This window comes from Rana temporaria, chromosome 10, assembly GCF_905171775.1.
Source record: "Rana temporaria chromosome 10, aRanTem1.1, whole genome shotgun sequence".
NCBI classification, from domain to species: domain Eukaryota; kingdom Metazoa; phylum Chordata; class Amphibia; order Anura; family Ranidae; genus Rana; species Rana temporaria.
Window position 1 is genome coordinate 19,207,552 of NC_053498.1, and position 10,587 is coordinate 19,218,138.

A 10,587-nucleotide genomic window follows, 5' to 3' on the forward strand; every position below is an offset into this window, starting at 1 on the left:
TAATATCCACGGATTTAACTCCCCTATCAAGAGAACCAAAGCCTTTCAGTTTTATCATAAGCAGAGGGCTGACGTTCTCCTGCTACAGGAGACCCATTTTGCCAGGTCCTCGGCACCTCGATATCTCAATGCTAGGTATCCACAATATTTCCTCTCGTGTGGCCCGGAAAAGAAAGGGGGAGTAGCTATTTGTTTTTCTAAGAGAGTTCCCTTCACACCTATAACTATAGTCAAAGACAGGGAGGGGAGATACCTGATGGCAGTGGGTCGTCTCCACGATCAGCTAGTTTCCTTTATCACGTATTATGCCCCGAACACAGGCCAGCTGGAATCTTTCCCAAATATGCCACAGGATTTATCCGCTGGAAACGGTCCGGCAGACCGTTTCCAACGGATATCCTCTCGTGTGTACGGGGCCTAATAGTAACCTTTGTGCCTATTTTTCCCTGAGGCTCAAAAATCACAGATTATCGGCTAATAAGTGTCAAGACATTTGAGGTTTGTAATTCTTAAAAAAAAAATGCAAAGTTTGTGTTAAGTTTATAGAACACGTGTGCATAGGAGCACCACCAATTATCTTACATAGTCTGGTTAAAAAAAGTCCATCTACTTTAATCAATAGAAAAACACACACACCATTGTTCCCAATTGTTTGCCGCCAGCAGCAGTCCGTCCATAGAGGGCGCTGGAGCATTGCCCCCTCTGGCTCCGCACCGCCACTGAAAATAACATACATTCATGCATTGCATGAATGTATGTTATTGTTGCCAGCTGCCGACCACCTGAATAACGGTAGCTGGTTGGCTGTGCGGAAGTGCCTATCAGAACCAGCGGCTCTGATAGGCTTTCCGTGTACAGCCCTTGTCTCTCGGATGCCTTATCCAGGGAACGTACGGGGTGTGATCATTGGATAAGACTAACGGCCGTCTCAGCCAATCAGGTTCGCCGATTATGGTTATCGGTAACCTGATTGGCTGAAGCGTCACCAAGGCGGGAGAAGAAGACATCGAGGGACGTCGAAGGATTAAGGTAAGTGCATTTTACAGGGCACAGCGGCGACAATGGACACAGAGGCGACAAAGGGCACAGTGGCATCAATGGGCACAGTAGTGACAATGGGCACAGTGGCAACAATTAAAGGGCACAGTGACATGCACAGTGGCAACAATGGGCACAGTAGTGACAATGGGCGCAGTGGCATCAATGGGCACAGTAGTGACAATGGACACAGAGGCGACAAAGGGCACAGTGGCATCAATGGGCACAGTAGTGACAATGGGCACAGTGGCAACAATTAAAGGGCACAGTGACATGCACAGTGGCAACAATGGGCACAGTGGCATCAATGGGCACAGTAGTGACAATGGGCACAGTGGCGACAATTAAAGGGCACAGTGGTGACAATTGGCACAGTGGCGACAATTGAGGGGCATAGTGGTGACGATTGGCACAGGGGCGACAATTGAGGGGCACAGTGACTGCGTTTGATGGCATGGCACAGTGACTGTGTTTGATGGCATGGCACAGTGACTGCGTTTGATGGCATGGCACAGTGGCTGCGTTTGATGGCATGGCACAGTGGTGACAATTGATGCCACAGTGGCTGCATTTGATGGGCACAGTGAGGCTGCAATTTTTTTCTTTTTTTTTTTTTTTTTACGTTTGTGCCCCCCCAAAAATGTTGAGCACCAGCCGCCACTGTTTGCCGCTACGCTTCCGCGGCTGTGCCCAAATCGAAACGATAGAGAAAAGATATAACTGTGCTTAAATGCCAATAGCTTGTACATGTATTTGAACTATCAGGTGCTAAAGGTTTGTGACCACATATTAACACTACGCATTCTAGATGGACCCTCTGCACACTGCTAAGTGTTTAGAGGGTCCATCCAGAATTTGAAAGTCGTAACGATGGCGCATATTTGGTGGAATTGACCAAGGGTGAACAGACTGTGGATCAAAGTTTGTTTAGTACATTGCTTCACTCTAATTTTAAGAACCCATATGAAGCTCTTCTTCACAAGACGATAGACTCCCCCTTCCACTCGGAATGCCAACTAGCTGCACATCTTTTAAATGGCTATTAAACTTAATAGCAAGGGCTGGAAATCCCCTATCCTTAGCTTTGAAGCAGTAAAGCATTGTATGAATTATATCATGATTAATGAAAAGCTGACTGCTATCTTGGCAGATTCCTACAATAAGAGTCTACGGGTCTGGTGTCCATGGATCGACCACGCTCATGCTCCTTGATTTGACCACCTTCTTTTGACCATTACATTTTTTGGCTACTGAGACCTTTGGAAAATCCCCCCCCCCCTCCTTGCCTGCCCCTTGCTTTTTTCTTCCCCCTCTTTCTTCTCTTTCTTTTTCATCCTCTCTTTTTGCGTCACTGGTAAGGCATCTCCATGTACAGTACCTCTCCCTGTTCTTCCTCTCTGTGACCCGATTGCGGGACACCGGCGGCAATCGGGTCCTCTGTTTCCGCGGGGATGGTCACGGAGGAGAGGAGCAGGTCGCGAGCGCACCGCTGCACTGAAAATTTAGTTTGGAGGAAGTTATACATGCAAAAGCACTATAATGATATTTTATGCAAGTCATGGTTTAACGTTTTTATGTTGATAGTTTAACCACTTGAGGACCGCCGCACGACGAAATACGTCAACAAAATGACACGGCTGGGCACAAGGGCTTACATGTACGTCCCCTTTAAGAGCCCAGCCGTGCCATTTTGTTGAAGTATTTCGTCGTGCGGCGGTCCTCAAGTGGTTAAACTATCAACATAAAAACGTTAAACCATGACTTGCATAAAATATCATTATAGTGCTTTTGCATGTACGTTCGTGAATCGGCATATCTCCCTCATTTGCATATGTGCATAGAAAATCAATGGAAGCGGCAAATGCGCCCATCGTAAATATGCGCCCACGATACGCCGGCGTAGGCAAGTTACGTCGGTCATGGGAAGCCTATTTTTAGGCGTATCTCAGATTGTGGGCACGGCGCACAGATACGCCGGCGCATAGTTAGACTATTCCTAAACTGTCAAGAGGTGTGATGATCAGAGAAAAAAAACATTGTATGTCATTTTTCATTTTAGCCACTAGATGGGGTCTCTGGTAGCCTAAAAATGAAAAAAGCCTGTCAGGATAGTAATTTCTTTCTTTGACCATTAGATGGAGTAGGGGAAACCACTGTACGCTTTACGACATAATGACACACCGTTTGTTTTAAAAGTTATAAAGTAGTATATCATAAACCTTCCTTGTCTCAAGGTAATGGACCTCCTTTGGTGAATTTTGATAAGCATATGCATGTGCTTGTTGTTGTGAGTTTGTTGTTTGTTGTGTTCCCATGGCAGCCTAATGGCCCGTACACACGATCCAAAAATTGGACGACAGATCGTCCGATTTTTTTTCGCTTAATGGTCGCAAGTAGAAATTGAATAGGTTACTAAAGTCACGAAGATTCTCGTACGTCAGAAAAAAAAAAAACGAAAGAGATGTCATGTGTTGTAATGTATTTGTATTGTATTTTGGGACGACAACTATATATTTCCACTATATATTTCCTGATAGTACACCTGGCCCCATACTCTTGAGGAAGTCACGTGACCGTGACGATACGCGTGGAGTGGAGCCAGGTGATGCTGCTGAAACCAGAAGTGACGCAGCAGCCTTTCGAGCCCCGCTGTCAGGTTTAGAAGTTTAAAGTCTTAGACCTCATACACACGACCGTTTTTCTCTGCGAAAACCAGCAAGAAAACTGCTTCTTGCTGAGAAAGCCGTTCGTGTTTACAAGGCGTTCGGGTTTTTCGTCTGGAAATCAGGCAAGAATCTCGACGAGAAAAAAAGAGAACCTGCTCTTTTTTTCTCGTCGAGATTCTCATTTGCCTGTTTCCAGACGAGAAACCCGAGAGTGTGTATACTTACCAGGGGCGGACTGACCATTGTGGCACTCGGGCACTACCGGAGGGCCCCATGCCACTAGGGGGCCCCATCAGGGTTGCAAGGCTAAGTAAAACCAGGGACAGTATGTACAAATCTGTGTTTTTTTTTTACATCTGTCCCTGATATGTCCAAAACCGACATGCTTTTGATGTAAAATTCCTCAGATGTTAGCTGTCCCGCCTCTGCACTGCCTCCTGGCATGGTGGCTATCTGTAAGCCCGAGGGCCCCATAATCTTCTATTGCCCGAGGGGGCCCCATGAGTTGTCAGTCCGTCCCTGATACTTACCTGTCGCCGTGGAAACATGTGCATGCTCAAAATGACTTTGACGCATGCGCAGTAGCTTCCACGGCGTAGGTAAGGTGAAGCAAGATGGCGGCGACGGCATCGAATGTGACGAGCGCATGCTCGTCGTACGCAATGACGTCACAGCGTTCTTTCCTTTCAAGAGAACCACGGTTCTTTTGAAATGAAAGTCAGTACACTAGGGTGGCAAGAGTTTCTTGCCAAGAATCTCGTCAGGGAAAACAACTGTTTTTTCCTGACGAGATTCTCGGTCGCGTGTACGAGGCCGAAAAGTCTACGATTGCTCACCCCTGCATAGGGGGCTCCTTGATTTGACTTAGCAAGAGAGGTAGGGATGGTCCTGATGTTCGCAGAACAAACCAATATATGGGGCATTTGTGGCAAATTCGAGTGCCACGGAGCACCCCATAATGCACTGCAAGATTGCAGTGCATTGACGGCTGCTGATTGGCCAAAGCATGCACCTTTGGCCAATCATGGCTCAGGGGGCTAAGTCCATGCCCCACACTATATAAGGCTTCTTACACGGCGGCCGTATGTAGTGTGATGCATGGAGGAGACTGAGAGAACTTGAACTAGATTAGGCAGGTTAGTTAGTAGCGTGCAGGCAGTTGAGTATTATATATATATTGGACGTGAGCGAAAACATTATTGCCATCATGTAATGACCGATAAATCGCTCAGTGGACAGAAATGAATGCATTTTTAATTTTTTTTTTTTTTTTTTACATATACTTAGTGCAAACAGTTCGGATGGGAAACACATTAACCACTAGAGTACCGGGCCATCGTCAAATGACGGCTCCACGGTGACTCTGAATATTCAACAGGACGTCAATTGACGTCCTGTATTCCTGCGGCCACTGGGGGGCGCGCACGCGCGCCCGGCGCGTCCCCGAGATGCCGATGCACGTGCCTGGCGGTCGCGATGTCCGCCAGGTACCCGCGATCGGTAACGACAGAGCAGGGACGTGGAGCTCTGTGTGTAAACTCAGAGCTCCACGTCCTGTCAGGGGAGAGAGGAGACCGATCTGTGTCCCTTGTACATAGGGACACAGCATCGGTCACCTCCCCCAGTCACCCCCCTCCCCCCACAGTTAGAACACAATACAGGTATACATATTAACCCCTCCCTCACCCCCTAGTGTTAACCCCTTGAATGCCAGTCACATTTATACAGTAATTAGTGCATATTTATCGCATTAATCGCTGTATAAATGTGAATGGCGCCAAAAACGTGTCAAAAGTGTCCGATGTGTTCGCCGCAATGTCACGGTGACAGTAAAAAAATCGCAAATCGCCACCAATACTAGTAAAAAAATTTAATAAAATAAAAATGCCATAAATCTATCAGCTATTTTGTAAACGCTATAACTTTTGCGCAAACCAATCAATATATGATCATTGCGATTTTTTTTACCAAAAATATGTAGAAGAATACGTATCGGCCTAAACTGAGGGGAAAAAACGTTTTTTAAAAAAAAATTGTGATATTTATTAAATAAAAAAGTAAAAAATAGTGTTTTTTTTTTTTAATTGTCACTCTTCTTTTGTTTATAGCGCAAAAAATAAAAACCGCAGAGGTGATCAAATACCACCAAAAGAAAGCTCTATTTGTGGGAACAAAATGATAAAAAAATTGTTTGGGTACAGTGTAGCACGACCGCGCAATTGTCATTCAAAGTGCGACAGTGCTGAAAGCTGAAAATTGGCTTGGGCAGGAAGGGGCGTAAGTGCCCGGTATGGAAGTGGTTAAAGTGGATGTCACAATGTAGAGTATAAGATTTCCTATCATCTGTGCCCAGTCTTGCCACACAGAGTTAATCCAGCTCTGAGCAATCCTCTTTTATTGTTCAGTGAAAATTAACAGACTTCCAGATAAAACCTGTCTAAATAAAAAGTCCTTTCCTCTCTCCTTGCTTTGAGGTTATTTACATATCTGGCTTGGACATGTTTATCATATGTTATGTTAATCATAATATGAGGTGATCCACAGGTCATTGTATATTACCAGGATGTGTTATGTGTTATGCATTTTTTATAGCACTGATCGCTGTATAAATGACAATGGTCCCAAAATGGTGTCAAAAGTGTCCGATGTGTCCGCAATAATGTCGCAGTCATGATAAAAATCGCCGCCATTACTAATAAAAAAATAATAATAATAAAAATGCCATAAAACTATCCCCTATTTTGTAGGCGCTATAACTTTTGCGCAAACCAATCAATATAAACGCTTATTGCAATTTTTTTACCAAAAATATGTAGAAGAATACATATCGGCCTAAACTGAGGGAATTTTTTTTTTTTTTAATTGGGATATTTATTATAGCAAAAAGTACAAAATATTGGCCCAGATTCTCGAAGGCGTTACGACGGCGCAACACCATTAGCGCCGTCGTAACTCCTCATCTGGCCCCGGGTATCTATGCGACTGATTCTTAGAATCAGTTGCGCATAGGTACCCATTAGATCTGACAAGCGTAAGGCTGTTACGCTGTCAGATCTTAAAAGTAATTTTTTTTCCCGCAGCTAGGTGTCGCATCGTCGCTTTTCCCCGTCGTCTATGCAAATGTGGTAAGTACGGCGATTCCCGAACATACGCGAGGTCGACGCAGCGAATTAACGTCGTTTGCGTAGCGTACCCGACGCGTAAGGTTGCCCCTGCTATTAGCAGGGGCAACCAATGTTAACTATGGCCGTCGTTCCCGCGTCGAATTGAATCAAAATTACGTCGTTTGCGTAAGACGTCCGTGAATGGCGCTGGACGCCATTTATGTATACATCTAGGCAAATGACGTCGGGGCGACGTCATTTAGCGCAATGCACGTTGGGTAATTTACCCGACGGAGCATGCGCAGTACGCTCGGCGCGGGAGCGCGCCTAATTTAAATGGTGCCCGCCCCATTTGAATTGGGCGGGCTTGCGCCGAGCAATCTAACGATACACCGCCGCAAGTTTACAGGTAAGTGTTCTGAGAATCAGGATTTAAACCTGTAGACCTGCGGCGGTGTAACGTAGAGCTCATACATTACGCTGCCCAGGAGCAGCGCGAATGTATGAGAATCTGGGCCATTGTGTTTATTTTTTTTCAAAATTGTCGTTCTTCTTTTGTTTATACACAAAAAATAAAAACCGCACAGGCGATCAAATACCACCAAAAGAAAACTCTGTTTGTGGGAAAAAAAGGACATAAATTTTGTATGGGTACCACGTCGCACGACTGCGCAATTGTCAGTTAAAGCGTTGCAGTGCCGAAATCGCAAAAAATGGCCCGGTCATTGGGCAGCCAATTCTTCCGGGCAAAAGCAAAATGCACCAGAAAACACAATTAACTGCAACCCACATAAGTGTGAACCTAGCCTGAGGAGCTACTCATGCAAGGAATTATTACATCTAGATGGTGTGCACATCCTGCTATTTGGAGGTCAAGTTACCTTTGCAACATTCAAATAGGTAGATTCAGTAAGAGTTAGGCCGGCTTATCAGTAGATAAGCCGACCTAACTCAGAATCTACGCCGACTTATGTTTAAGTGTATGCTCAAACAGAGATACGCTTAAACATATCTAATATACGACGGCTTGCACCGTCCTATCTTAGATTGCAATATTTCGGATGGCCGCTAGGTGGCGCTTCCATTGCGGTCGGCGTAGAATATGTAAATTAGTAGATAAGCCGATTCACGAACGTACGCCCGGCCGCCGCAGTACTTTTACGCCGTTTACTTTAGAGATAGGCCGCCTAAAGTTAGAGCTTAGCCCTAGTTGGAATAGTAATGTTAAGTATGGCCGCCGTTCCCGCGCCAAAATTCGGTTTTTTTTACGTCGTTTGCGCAAGTCGTCCGTGAAATCGGGAATTACGACCGTTTACGACCACGTCGAAATCAATAGGCCCGTGCGGCGTACTTATCCGCAATGCAAACTGGGAAATGTAGGCGCCCGGCGCATGCGCAGTTAAAAAAAAACATCAAAAACGTAAGGTCAAGCCTTATTAAAATAAAACACGCCCCCCTTACACACATTTGAATTAGGCGCCCTTACGCCCGCCCGCTTTAGGCTACGCCGCCGTAACATAGCAGGCAAGTACATTGTGAATCATGTACTTGCTTAGCTAACTTACGGCGGCGTAGCCTTAACACACTAAGCTACGCCGCGGTAAGTTAAGATCATTGTACCAGAATCTACCTAAAAGTCACACTTTCTTTTATTTCTTGAATATATATTTTTTTATTGAAGTTTAAGGTTCACACAGATAAAATAGTAACATTAAAGGTGACTGTTTCCAACCTACATTTACGTTGAGTTCCAATGATAATATTGACCATAGTGAGCCACAGTGAGATGTGAGTTAGACTCATGCAATATATTTCACATGTACATCATACACCGATCAGCCATAACATTCTGACCAGTAACAGATAAAGAGAATAACATTGATTATCTCATTACACTAGCACCTGAAAGTGGGTGGGATATATTAGGGAACGAGTGAGCAAGTTGTCCCTGAAGTTGATGTTTTGAAAGCAAAAGAAATGGGCAAGCGTCTGGATTTGAGTGGCTATGACAAGGATCAAATTGTAATGGCTAGAGCAGGGGTCTCCAAACTGTCTAAACAAAGGGCCAGTTTACAGTCCTTCAGACTTTAGGGGGGCCAGACTAGGGCCATTGGAAGTAAAAAATGTCCAGTGGGAGTAAATAATACCATATCTTTGGTGACAGTCAGGGATGGACTGGCCATTGGGACTACAGGGAGTTTCCCGGTGGGCCGATGACTCAGTGGGCCGGCTTCAGTGACAGCGGACTGCCGCCCCCTTCCGCTCCTCTGTCTCTCCCTCCCTGCAGCGTTCACCTCCTCTCCCTTCCCGCAGCGCTCACCTCCTCTCCCTCTCCGCAGCGCTCACCTGGGGGGGAACAGAGAAGCAGGGGGAGGACCAGAGGAGCAGGGGGGACGACAGAGGAGCATGGGGGAGGGGACAGACAGCTGACTCAACAGCTATGGCCTGGCCGTTTCTCACTTCTGCCTAATCTTGTCCCATAAGGGGGGGGGGGGGGCACTGAACTGATTCTTTGCCCCGGGTAAAATAATGTCTAGCTTCCCCACTGGTACTGCCTATAAGAGTACCAGTACCAGCCATTCTATTCTAATAAAGTAGAACGGCTAGTGGCTAGTGAAGGGGGAGAGGGGGCTTGGGTGGTCGGGGGGGTGCAGGAGTTGTCCGGCCGCCATGGGAGAGACCTGTCAAAGTGGGCCAGTCTGGATAAAGTCCAGGGCCAAATTTCTGTCCCAGTCCAGCCCTGGTGACAGTGGGAGGACTAGTGCCCCATCGTTGGTGTTAATGAAAAGAAATGGTGGTGTCAGTTGGAGGAATAGTCCCCCATTGGTGTCAGCAACAAGAATTATGCCCCATTTAAATTGGATGGAATAATGCCCCAAGGGCAGCATTAAGGCAAGCAAGGGCCACATCCGGCCCCAGGGCCGCAGTTTGGAGAACCCTGGGCTAGAGGACTGGGTCATAGCAACTCTTTGAGAAGTTCCCAATCTGCAGTGCTCAGGACCAGAGCCAGGGCAAGGGGTGGGCAGGGGGGTAAGCTTCCCCCAGCACTGCAGAGCAAGGAGGCAAAGAATGGAAGCAGAGCATTAAACCCATTCTACGGCATGCATTAACAGTGGGGGAGGGAGTGCACTTTTGCATCTTTGTCCTGAATGCTAGCTGAACTTGTCCCGGGACTGGTCAGGACCTACCAAAAATGGTCCAAGGAAGGAAAACTGATGACAGGGTCAAGGACGGTCAAGGCTTATTGGAGCACATGGGGAAAAACATTTAAAGGAACAGGACCCTAGTTATAGACATGTAGTGCTTTAGGTCGATATCCTTGGATTTTTGACATGTAATTTGAGCCACTTCACTGGCACTGCAGTTATTCTTTCCCCAGGGTGCTGACGGGCATTCGCTTCGAGCAGTGTTTCTCAATTCCAGTCCTCAGGCCCACCCAACAGGTCAGGTTTTCAGGATTTCCCTCAGATGAAAAGGCTGTGGTGATTACTAAGGCAGCGAAACTGATCAAATCACCTGTGCAATATAATGGAAATCCTGAAAACCTGACCCCTTTTCATTTCACAGCACCCTGCATCACTGGCCCCCTTTACATTACACAGCACCCCACAGCTCTGGCCCCCTTTACATTACACAGCACCCTGCATCACTGGCCCCCTTTACATTACACAGCACCCCACAGCTCTGGCCCCCTTTACATTACACAGCACCCTGCATCACTGGCCCCCTTTACATTACACAGCACCCCACAGCTCTGGCCCCCTTTACATTACACAGCA